Source organism: Lolium rigidum, chromosome 6 (assembly GCF_022539505.1).
Source record: "Lolium rigidum isolate FL_2022 chromosome 6, APGP_CSIRO_Lrig_0.1, whole genome shotgun sequence".
Lineage (NCBI taxonomy): Eukaryota > Viridiplantae > Streptophyta > Magnoliopsida > Poales > Poaceae > Lolium > Lolium rigidum.
The window spans coordinates 98300527-98314066 of record NC_061513.1 but is presented as its reverse complement, the minus strand read 5'-3'; positions in this window follow the sequence as shown (position 1 = coordinate 98314066).

The window sequence follows — 13540 nt, the reverse complement described above, 5'->3', positions numbered from 1 at the left end:
GGCCTGCTCGACGTTACTAGTAGACGGAGCCCCGACATTGTTTTTCTGTTGGAAACTCATCTTGAACTATTTCCAGCAGAGATGCTTAGGAGACAATTGCACATGGATTTCAAGGAAGTGGTGGTTAGTGATGGGAGAAGTGGTGGTTTGATTATTTACTGGAAGAAGGAGGTGGTGTTGTCAGTGAGGGACAAAACTGAGAATTTCATAGATGTGTTTATTGAGGTTGGACAGGATAACAGATGGCGTTTTACTGGTATGTATGGCGAGCCGAGGTGGGAAAATAAACACTTAACGTGGCAGAGGCTGAGAGATTTAAAGCTGATTGCTGATCTGCCATGGTTAGTGATGGGGGACCTGAATGATATTCTATATCAGTTTGAAAAAGAGGGAGGGAGAACCAGACCTGCTAATTGTATGCAAGCATTCAGGGATGCGATTGATGATTGTAATCTTATGGACATGGGGTATATTGGAGATAAATTCACTTGGCAGCGTGGCAATATTAGAGAGAGGCTAGACCGGGCTCTGGCAAATGAGGCTTGGAGTGATAGATTCCCGGATGCATGCCTTCATCATCTAGACTATTACAGATCGGATCATAGACCGATTCTGATGTGCTTCGAAGAACCAGTGGTGGAGGAAAATCGGGGGCCTCCTGTGTTGCGCTTTGAAGCGAGGTGGTTAAAGGAGAAGAATTTTATGGATATTGTGCAAGGTGCTTGGAACTTGAGTGACCCGCTGGATATGGACCTACCATTGGCGGGAAAGCTGGTGAAAGTTCATGATCAACTCCATAGATGGGACAGGTCTGTTTTGAAAAGAAATAAAAATACTCTGAGGAAAACACAGCGTGAACTTGAAAATGTAGTGCGTCAGTCGATGTCCCCAGAGAATCTAGCTCGTCAAAAGGAGTTATCGGAGGAAATTGAGAAACTCCTTGAAATGGAGGAGATGCACTGGGCTCAGAGGAGTAGAGTTGATTGGCTGAAATATGGTGATCGCAACACAAATTATTTTCATAATGCTGCTTCGGCTAGGAGGAAGAAAAATAGGATAAAGAAGCTCGTTGATGATAATGGGAATCATATAGAGGGTACAGCATATCTAAACCCTCTTATCTCTGATTATTTTGCTGGACTGTTTACTACTGAGGTTGAGGAGCCGGATCCTGGGATATTATCTAGAGTGATTCCAAAGGTGACTGAACAAATGAACAATGGTCTGACTGTTGATTATACACCTGAGGATGTTAAGAAGGCCCTCTTTTCTATTGGTGATACAAAAGCACCCGGGACGGATGGATTGCATGCTCTGTTCTTTAAAAAATGTTGGGGTATTATTGGGGATTCAATTGTTAAAGAAGTCATGGAGGCTATAAATAACAAGGTGATACCTGAAGGTTGGAACGATACAGTAATAGTCCTTATTCCTAAAGTGGACTCCCCGGAGAAAATATCCCAATTCAGACCAATAAGTCTATGCAATGTTCTATATAAGGTAATATCCAAAATGATTGCTCTGAGGTTAAAGGTTATTCTGGATGAAGTTATTTCAAATGTCCAAAGTGCTTTTGTCCCTGGTAGGCTAATTACTGATAATATCTTGATTGCTTATGAAAGTATGCATTGTATTAAAAACAAAAAGACAGGGAAGAAGGGGTATTGTGCAGTTAAGTTGGATATGCACAAAGCATATGACCGAGTCGAGTGGATTTTCCTTGAGAGGATGATGATAAGGCTGGGATTTCATCATGACTTTGTCGGTCTCATCATGGCGTGTATCAGGTCGGTCAAGTATAAGGTGAGGTATAATTATCAAGTGACAGATGGTTTTATTCCTAGCAGGGGTCTCCGTCAGGGGGATCCGTTGTCTCCTTATTTATTCCTGTTATGTGCAGAAGGTCTTTCTAGTCTACTGGCTCATAAAGAGGAGGTTCGTGGCATCGAAGGCGTTAGGGTGTGCAGGAATGCACCGTCAGTATCTCATTTACTTTTTGCTGATGATTCCCTAATCCTTATGCGAGCAGATATGAATAATGCAACCTCATTGAGACAAGTTCTAGAAGAGTATTGTGCTAGTTCAGGACAGATGGTAAGTGAGGCAAAATGCAGTATCTACTTTAGTCCCAATGTTGATGTGGGTATAAGGGCAGATATCTGTACAGAGCTGAATATTATGACAGAGGCAATAGCTGAAAAGTATTTGGGTTTACCATCTATGATTGGCCTGGATAAAAGTGAAAGTTTTATGTATCTTCTTGAAAGAATTATTGAGAGGCTGAAAGGTTGGAAGGAAAAAATTCTGTCACTTGGTGGTAAGGAAATATTACTCAAGGCAGTGATTCAATCAATTCCAGTTTATGCTATGGGTGTGTTTAAAATTCCAAAAAGTTTATGCAAGGAGATGAATGATGCAATGTCTGCTTTTTGGTGGGGAGATACAGAAGAACAGAAGAAACTCCATTGGTTTGCTTGGTGGCGAATGTGTATTCCGAAGAAAGCTGGAGGAATGGGCTTTAGAGATCTTTACTCTTTTAATTTGGCTATGTTAGCAAAACAGGTCTGGCGTCTGGTTGTTAACCCTGATTCTTTGTGTGCCCAAGTATTGAAGGCGAAATATTATCCACACGGTGATATTCTAAAAGCAGGTCCTAAAAAGGGGTCCTCCTATTCTTGGCAAAGTATTGTGGCCGGGTTACATACGTTCAAGCGTGGACATATATGGAGAGTGGGAAATGGAAGTAAAATTAATATATGGGAGGATCATTGGATTGCGAGATAATAAATCAAGGAAAGTTCTTTCAAGAAGGGGTCAAAGTATTCTCCGAACTGTTGATGAATTAATAAATCCTATTACTGGTGAGTGGGATGAAGAATTGATTAGGGAGAATTTGCTTGCTATTGATGCTTGAGAAAATATTGAGGATTACTGCTCAGCGACGCTATGATCGAGGATTTTATTGCATGGAATAATACAAAGACATATTCTTTTACGGTTCGATCGGCTTACTATACTGAGTGGGATCACCAATTTGGGAGTAAGATACACGAGACAAGATGGACAAGGATCAGTCTCCGATAATCCGGTATGGAAACGAGGTTTGGGACACAGCGATGCCAAATAAAATTAGAATTTTCATGTGGCGATCTTTGCATGGTGTGGTACCTGGACGCTCGATCCTAGCAGACAAACATATCAAGGTGCATCCAGAGTGCCCTGTGTGTAGAAGAGGAGCGGAGGATATGCGACATCTCCTGTTTACCTGTGATCGTGCTACTGAGGTTTGGAGATCAAAGGGGCTGTCTGATTATATTAAGCAAGCGGCAATTGGTGAACGATCAGGGTCCACTATTCTTGAGGATTTACTCTGTCGACAAGCTAGTAAAACACCAATTCTGGGTAATCTTCAAATTAAAGAAACCATAGCTGTTGCTTGTTGGTATCTATGGTGGCAAAGAAGAGAGATAGTAAAGGGGGAGAGAGTTGCAGGAGCCAGACAATCAGCGTTTGCAATTCAAGCTTTAGCATCTAATTTTATTCCTGCAGCTTCAGCATCTTGTATGGCGCGGGATATCTCATGGAGTAAGCCTCCTCGGGGAGCATATAAACTGAATGTGGATGCAAACTTCCATACTAATGGTAGAGGAGCAGCCGGGGTGGTGTTGAGGAACGACCGAGGGGAGGCTATAGCTGGACTCGCATGCCCATTATCGCATGTATATGATGCAACTACAGCTGAAGCACTTGCTCTATTCAAAGGACTGGTTTTCCTCCTGGATATAGGTATCACAAGAGTAACAATTGAATCTGATTCTCTGGAGGTGATTAAAGCATGCAATGCCGAGGTGGAAATTTGGAGTCCCTATTCGGCCATACTTTATGACTGCTTCTCAAAGGCTCAAGAGTTTGATCATATTGCTTTTATCCATTGTATTAGAGAGGCTAATCAGGTGGCACATGAATTAGCTAGATTTGCTTTCACTAGTAATTTTGTAGTTAGATGGGAAGAGTCTCCTCCTAGTTTCATTCTGCCATTTGTACTGAAGGATATTACTTTGTACTGATTTAAGAGCAGCAGGTACCAGACGCACTCTTTTCCTTTCAGGGTACCTAAGGGGGCTGGAAGGTTTTTAATGAGGCGGCCTGCTGGCTCAGGTTAATATATATGATGTTTCAAAAAAAGACTTATGTAAATATAAAAATATTCCACTTATATAAAGCAAAATGATTAAGAAAGTGATTTCATGGAATTAGAATACTCGGACCTTAGATTCCGGAGCGCATCTTTCTCGGGCCAAATACATTGTTACTGCTAGGTGGCCAACCTGCCTGCTTTTGATGAGTTAACTAATGCAAATTGTGCCGTTAGATAGATCTGAAGAATTTGACGAAAATAATCTATACAGAAATGATGGAAACAAAGCTAGTGACAGAAAGAGTGCTCAGATTATTGCTCTCGACCGAGACACATGCTCGGTTGGTAGTAGTCTTTTGTAGTACCCGCAGTGTAGCCTAAAGTGAGTAACAAAGGGATTTAGTGTGTACGCGTACTTTTGGCGTTTTTTTGGCTTATTTAAGATCTACTTAAATTGAACTTCTAGTGAGTAGTGACTCCCCATATTTGATGGCAGGACTATTAGGTAATTGAACAAAACGGAAGCAACTTTACGGGGAGTTTATTCGCTAGCTGTCTCGAGATACATGGAAAGATGTTAATTTCCTACGTACCGACGCTGCATAAGATTTCACAACTCAAGATTGAATCCATATTAGCCGAAAAGTTATTCTGGCACATGAGCTCATGTGATCCATCCGTATTAAAGTTTTCAAAAACACATTAATATGTTCCAAAAAATAGTATTTCCGAAAAAAATAATGTTGCAAAAATTTAATGATATATACTACAAACATGCGAAATCGTAATTTTAATTATGGGCCACACAAAAATGACAAAATATGATATGTTTTGGAGATTTGAAAATGTGATACTCAGATTCACACTTTTGTCATTTTAGTTTAGCTCAAAATACACATTAGCTTTGTTTATTACACGAAAATGCATTCAGATATGATACATATGCTCTCTGTCTCTGTTAGTACGAACAGTTATCTCGTTCGAACATGCTATTGGTACTCAATTGTGCCACATCATAAATCCGCTTCGCGTTATCGGGCTACATCGGCGCGGTCGTCCTGCACTCCCACTTGCCATCTATCGCGACATGCACTGTACACCCATCATCTAACTTCATCGTTTCAGAGAATTCAAACATCAGAGTTGCTAAAATGTAATTTCCATCACCGCCATGACAGTGAACATGCATGAACCTCCAATCTCTGTTTCTTCACTCGTGGGCAATGTAATTGCCGAGGAATCGAGCTCTAAACAGCAAAACCGCAGAGCATGAACCTCAAAGCGAACAGAGAGGGAAGGGACTCGACGAAACGAACAAAGCACCTAACTAGAACAACTCTTCTCAAGGTTGCACACAACCCCTATACTGCTATACATATCAAGCACCGCACCATGATGGCAAGCTAGATTGGTCGAGAAGACGCTGCTTGGCCACGCTCGATTGGTCACCTTCTGAAGCTGAAGCTGTTCTTGGCGCCGCCCGGCACCACGAAGCTGCCCAGCGTCCTGGCTATCTGCAGCTTGAGCTGGCCCCTCTTGAGCGGAGGCCTCTTCTCCTTGTTATTGCAGCTGTTATTGTTGCAGGGGTACCCGTACTCCATTGCTGCTCTGCTTCACTCTGAGCTCGTGTTCTTCTTGTACTGTTGCTGAGAAGGAGAGAGCTCGCTGGTTTGGGGAGGGAGTGTGCAAGGCGGAGCTGATTTATAGCTAAGTTTTTAGGCACGTTCTGGGGCTAGATTGCGCGTTCATTTTATTTATAATCCATGTATCTGCCTGGGGCCCGGGAATAAGCTGCTTTATTTGGTGTCATGTGGGTTATGTGCTCCTAATGTGAGTGGGAGCAGAGTCATTCTCACAATCGCACTCATTCATGTTTGAAGCATCCGTTAACTAGATTGGTCAACTATCCAGGTTAGGGAACAGTTAATCTCGGGCAACTTAGGTGCACACTATATTAGATTCCAGAGCGCGTCTTTCTCCGATTAAATCTATTTTTTTCAGGTAAAAGAGGATTTTATTACTCTATAGGGATTACAAGCCTATCATGATCGAGCACCTGAAGCAAACAGTCTATTCTTACCGCTAAGGCTGGTCATAGTGCATAGTATCATATACTAGTATCATGCATATGATACTTGTCTATAATACTATCTCTATAGTGGGTGGTATTATAGAGTAGTATCATAAACTTCTAAATTTATTGTTTTGTAGAATCCCAATGTAAATCTATGTACAAGATCTATTTGGCATTTACTTTTCTCGTAACGTGCGCTATGATACAGTATCCACCTATGTTACTCTAATCCTATCTCTCCTCCTTAATTGCATGCCGCATCATCATTTTTGTAGGCCTAGTATGCATGATACTACCTATGATACTACCACTATGGCTAGCCTAAGTGGCAATAGTTTTGAGTTAACTACGAGTATCTCTAGCCTATCACCTAAAAAAGGTTAGAGTAGTAAAATTTTAGTTTTACTTCTCTAAACGGCACCTAGCTGTCCCCTATCCGGTTTTGAGGTGTAAAAATTATAAGAGTCGGCCACTCGGTCTCTTATATTTACTTCTCAACCGACTGGTTCAGTATAATTTTCTGTTCATGCGTCACTCACCGAAATCAACCAATTCGCTTCGGCGCCCCCACTGAAACATTAGGCCGACTCTGCCGCACTCATGGCCAGATCCTCTCTCCCCCTGTATTCTACGTTGTCGGTGCATGCAAGGTGCTGGAAGATCGGGAAGCCCGCGAGCCCCTCGAGGCAGAGCAAGCCGGTGAGCAAATACCTGGAGATGCTCTTGAGCCAAGAGCCGGAGCTTGTCGAGGTGGATTTTTCGCCTTTGATCAGTACAAGGCAGCTGCATCCGCCGAAGTCGGGCCATGTGTCACACATGACGGTTCAAGGTATGCAGAATATCGAGCTCAACTCTAGCGACGACACCGACGACTCAGTGAAGAAGGTCAGTCGACGAGTTCTTCACTAGCTAGCAGCGATGAATATTTCTAGACCAGATTTAGGTTAATCTAGTTTATTCGAGTAGTTTAGTGTACTAGTTTGAATGTAATATATATGAATTTGTGAGAAATTCGGATGGATTTGACTTTAAGGGTTTAGATATAGGGGATCGGCTAGAACCGGCTAAGAGCATCTCTAGCAGTGCCCTTAAAAGTCTGAGCTTAAAACACAAATATAGGTGAGAAAAACGAGTTTTGAGGGCCGAAAATAGCGCATCTGCGTGCCCTCAAACCCAACCCGTATAAGGGAATATTACAGAATATGGCTAAAACGAGTTTTTTTCTTACACTTCATCTTCTTCACCCGCCCTGGCCTCCGGGATGCTGCCCTTGGCCGTCCTCCGCCCATGGCCGGCCATCGCGCCTCCCTTGGCCGTCGTGCCGCCCCTGGACGCAGCCTCGGCCCTGGCCGCGTGCCGCCCCTGCCTCGCCCCCGCCTCGTCCGTGCCACCCCTCGCCCCGGCCCTTACGCCCCCGCCTCATCCGCGCTGCCCCTCACCCTGGCCTTTGCGCCACCACCTCATCTGCGCCGCCCATCACCCTGGTCGTGGTGCCGATGGAGCTCCAAACGCGATGCAATCGGTCGGTAATTGGTAATATGGTAGAGATTCGCCGGAAATTGGAATAAACTTGGCCGTAATCGGAGCTCGGTGGTGGGATTTCGCCGGATTTCGGCCAATCCGGAGCCAGTTTGGTGGTAGTTGGGCTGAATATCCAATCCCACCAAAAGATACAGGTTGCCTACAGGTCGGCCTCCTGACCCTCGAATGTACACGTCGACGAGCCAAAACGGGTCGGGCCTCTTACAGGTTTACAGTTTTAGAGGCACTGATCTACGCCGCGGAAACACATGAGCCCTTAAAATAGAAGTTATTTTAATGGTTTGGCCCTTTTATGGACTCTGCTAGTGATGCTCTAAAGGGCTAGAGGAGCAAATATACTACCCTGAATGATAGGGAGGCGTTTACCCCTCTAAATGATAGGGGATCGGCGAGTGATTCCATAAGAGCTTCTCAAAATCAAAACATATGAACATGGGCGGTGTCCCAAGTCTCATGCCACTTCCCTTTCCTCCATTCTTCTACCCTTGTTGCCGCCGGTGCAAGTCGGCTGGCAAATCCCATGCGGTGGTGGTGGTGGGACTTTTGTTGCGTTCTGGTGGAATATCGATGAGAGGTGCGTTCTACAGGGATATGGCATGACAGAGAGTTCAACCACTAGAGCTTCCACGGACTCATCTAAGAAGAGCATGTGGTATGGGATAATCAGCTTCTATCTCCCAACACCGAGGATAAGATTGACATCGGTGAAACCGCCTGGTCCTAAAATTTGGGCCTCGGCGGGCTTGCAGCCTAGGAAGAACCTCATGTGGCTGTGCATGCCGAGGTCGGGCGCTCGAAGAGACACCGTGGTGTGGCGCAAGTGCCACGAAAATGGTGGTAGCGTCCCGTGAAGATCCATGGCCGGCATGTGACTACATGGGCTTAACGCACTTGATTTGGGCCAGTGTGTGTAATGGTGTCTAAGTGTACATTGCCCCTATGTGTGGTTTTGGTAATTAATGACAACCCCTATGGACTAATGTTTTCATTGAGTTTATATGAAGGAATATTCCATAGGTACTACTTGTAGTCCATGTGTTGGATTCAAGTATGGATGCCATGAAGATAAAGATATATTTTGAGTATTGGCATCGAGATCATCAATTTGAAGACATATATGTGATATGATCAAGAAGAAGAAATGAAGATTGATTTCTTATGTGGAATTCATTATTAGCCATGCTCTAGCTTATGTGTTAAGCAATGAATGATTATGATCTTGAGTGTAGGATATTGCTCTAATTAAGTGTCATGATAGTCTCATGAGTTGAGCTATGGTTCACTAAGATTTAGAGCATGCAATCAAATAAAGAGTTATTTATACACCTCAAGATAGTATGAAGGAGCATGAGAAGATCGAGGTTTACCAATACGAACAGTGAGAAATAGATTCAAGTTTGGTCAACACATGAAGCATAAAGAATGTGCCACGTGAAGACATGTGGTATGGTAAGCTTTGTCAATTATGCTTTATGAACTAACCCATCATATGTGTGCTTTCGTGTTGTCTAGGTGGGTTCTGTATCTTTCCATGTGAATGCATCAAAAGTGAGATTTAATATAGCCCATGAGAGGATGAGATCAAGTGGTGATCATCATCAAGGTTGAGTTGGGCAAGTTCAAGATGAGCATCTCAAAAGGATCATATGCTTAAATCTTTGCCGTTCATTTTGTGATAATGGTGAAGATGTTAATGAAGCTATCCCATAGTAGCGTATGGGGGAGCAAATTTTGTATCTTTACGAAGCAACAATGATCTAGTGAGGCTTTCCGGCTTGAACGAAGCATGAAGCATCATCATCAAGATCAAGCGGGATGCGCAAGACGAAGGTATGACCTTGCTAGGTTTTCCTTTTACCGGTCTCAAGGTGGTTGTTGGGAGACCGGATTATAGGATAGATAGCTGCACTATCAAGAGGGGCTTTCGGTTGGGTAACTTAATGACATCATCTTAGGGAGAACAATCCTTCACATGCTTTGCATATCCTATTCTTTTTTCTTCTTGGTGTTTCTATATGTGAGGTTCTTGAGCTTGTTGCTAGCTTTACAACAAGCACAAGTTCATCGAAAACGGAATCCGTATGCATCTTCTATTGCGTTTTCGAGTTTGGAGGTTTTACCGGCGTCTCTTTTATAGCTAGGTCAAAACATTCATCTTGTGGTTTTTACTCCGTGGGTGGACAATGATGTTTCTATACATAAAGTTGTAGGGCTTGTTGTTCTGATTCCAACAAGCCCAAGATCATCGAAATTGGAGTCCGGACGCAAAAGATATCACTATTTTTGTAAACATGTTTTCCTGTTGGCGAGGCTCCTGGCCGCCCCACCGGCCCACCCGGCATCATGCCTGGCAGCGCCGGCTCACCGGCTGGCCCAGCACTGATGGGATTCGTAGCATAGAAAACAAAAAATTTCCTACCGCAAGAACGAAAACACAAGCCAAGATCTAATCTAGTAGACGGTAGCAACGAGAAGATCATGAGACTAACCCTCGAAGATTTCCAAAGCCTAACGAGATTAGATCTCGTGGTGGATGTAGTCGATCACTTGCCGCTTGCAAAAGCGCGTAGAAGATCTTGACCGCTTGCAAAAGCGCGTAGAAGAACTTGACGGTGCCACAATTGGGCAACACCTCCGTACTCGGTCACACGTACGGTGTTGATGAAGACGACGTACTCCTCCCCGTTCCAGCGGGCAGCGGAAGTAGTAGATCCTCCTCGGAATCCCGGCAGCACGACGGCGTGGTGGCGGTGGTGGTGGAGTACTCCGGCAGGGCTTCGCATATGCGCTGCGGGAGTTGTATGTGGAGGAGAGGTAGCTAGGGTTTGGGGAGAGGGGGCTTGGGCGCCGGCCACTTGGGGGCTGCGGCCAAGAGTGGCTTGGTGTGGCCGGCCCCCTCCCCTTGGCTCCTCATTATATAGGTGGAAGTCCCCAAGAGTTGTAGTCCAAGTCTTCGAATAAGACCCCAACAACAAAACCTCCCAAAAGTGGGAAACCTACTCAAGGGGGGAGTCCTACTCAAGGTGGGGCTCCCACCTTTCCTTGAGGTGGGGTGGCCGGCCACCTTAGGTGGAGTCCACCTGGGACTCCTCCCCTTAGGGTTTGGCCGGCCTAGCTAGTGGAGTCCCTCCGGGACTCTACCTTCCATAGTGATTTTTTCCGGACTTTTCTAGAACCTTCTAGAACCTTCCATAAATGCACCGGATCATTTTCAAACATGTAAAATGACTTCCTATATATGAATCTTATTCTCCGGACCATTCGGAACTCCTCGTGATGTCCCGGATCCCATCCGAGACTCCAGAACAAAACTTCGAACTCCATTCCATATTCCATATCTACTTAAACGACATCAAACCTTAAGTGTGTCACCCTACGGTTCGCGAACTATGCAGACATGGTTGAGACTTCTCTCCGACCAATAACCAATAGCGGGATCTGGAGATCCATAATGGCTCCCACATATTCAATGATGACTTAGTGATCGATTGAACCATTCACATACGATACCAATTCCCTTTGTCACGCGATATTTTACTTGTCCGAGGTTTGATCATCGGTATCTCTATACCTCGTTCAACCTCGTTTCCTGACAAGTACTCTTTACTCGTACTGTGGTATGTGGTCTCTTATGAACCATTCATATGCTTGCAAGCTAATTTAGACGACATTCCACCGAGAGGGCCCAGAGTATATCTATCCGTCATTGGGATGGACAAATCGGCTTCTATCTCCCAACACCGAGGATAAGATTGACATCGGTGAAACCGCCTGGTCCTAAAATTTGGGCCTCGGTGGGCTTGCAGCCTAGGAAGAACCTCGTGTGGCTGTGCATGCCGAGGTCGGGCGCTCGAAGAGACACCGTGGTGTGGCGCAAGTGCCACGAAAATGGTGGTAGCGTCCCGTGAAGATCCATGGCCGGCGTGTGACTACATGGGCTTAACGCACTTGATTTGGGCCAGTGTGTGTAATGGTGTCTAAGTGTACATTGCCCCTATGTGTGGTTTTGGTAATTAATGACAACCCCTATGGACTAATGTTTTCATTGAGTTTATATGAAGGAATATTCCATAGGTACTACTTGTAGTCCATGTGTTGGATTCAAGTATGGATGCCATGAAGATAAAGATATATTTTGAGTATTGGCATCGAGATCATCAATTTGAAGACATATATGTGATATGATCAAGAAGAAGAAATGAAGATGGATTTCTTATGTGGAATTCATTATTAGCCATGCTCTAGCTTATGTGTTAAGCAATGAATGATTATGATCTTGAGTGCAGGATATTGCTCTAATTAAGTGTCATGATAGTCTCATGAGTTGAGCTATGGTTCACTAAGATTTAGAGCATGCAATCAAATAAAGAGTTCTTTATACACCTCAATATAGTATGAAGGAGCATGAGAAGATCGAGGTTTACCAATACGAACAGTGAGAAATAGATTCAAGTTTGGTCAACACATGAAGCATAAAGAATGTGCCACGTGAAGACATGTGGTATGGTAAGCTTTGTCAATTATGCTTTATGAACTAACCCATCATATGTGTGCTTTCGTGTTGTCTAGGTGGGTTCTGTATCTTTCCATGTGAATGCATCAAAAGTGAGATTTAATATAACCCATGAGAGGATGAGATCAAGTGGTGATCATCATCAAGGTTGAGTTGGGCAAGTTCAAGATGAGCATCTCAAAAGGATCATATGCTTAAATCTTTGTCGTCCATTTGGTGATAATGGACATGTGAAGATGTTAATGAAGCTATCCCATAGTAGCGTATGGGGGAGCAAATTTTGTATCTTCACGAAGCAACAATGATCTAGTGAGGCTTTCCGGCTTGAACGAAGCATGAAGCATCATCATCAAGATCAAGCGGGATGCGCAAGATGAAGGTATGACCTTGCTAGGTTTTCCTTTTACCGGTCTCAAGGTGGTTGTTGGGAGACCGGGTTATAGGATAGATAGCTGCACTATCAAGAGGGGCTTTCGGTTGGGTAACTTAATTACATCATCTTAGGGAGCATAATCCTTCACATGATTTGCATATCCCTATTCTTTTTTCTTCTTGGTGTTTCTATATGTGAGGTTCTTGAGCTTGTTGCTAGCTTTACAACAAGCACAAGTTCATCGAAAACGGAATCCGTATGCATCTTCTATTGTGTTTTCGAGTTTGGAGGTTTTACCGGCGTCTCTTTAATAGCTAGGTCAAAACATTCATCTTGTGGTTTTTACTCCGTGGGTGGACAATGATGTTTCTATACATAAAGTTGTAGGGCTTGTTGTTCTGATTCCAACAAGCCCAAGATCATCGAAATCGGAGTCCGGACGCAAAAGATATCACTATTTTTGTAAACATGTTTTCCTGTTGGCGAGGCTCCTGGCCGCCCCACCGCCCCACCCGGCATCATGCCTGGCAGCGCCGGCTCACGGGCTGGCCCAGCACTGATGGGATTCGTAGCATAGAAAACAAAAAAATTCCTACCGCAAGAACGAAAACACAATCCAATATCTAATCTAGTAGACGGTAGCAACGAGAAGATCATGAGACTAACCCTCGAAGATTTCCAAAGCCTAACGAGATTAGATCTCGTGGTGGATGTAGTCGATCACTTGCCGCTTGCAAAAGCGCATAGAAGATCTTGACCGCTTGCAAAAGCGCGTAGAAGAACTTGACGGTGCCACAATCGGGCAACACCTCCGTACTCGGTCACACGTACGGTGTTGATGAAGACGACGTACTCCTCCCCGTTCCAGCGGGCAGCGGAAGTAGTAGATCCTCCTCGGAA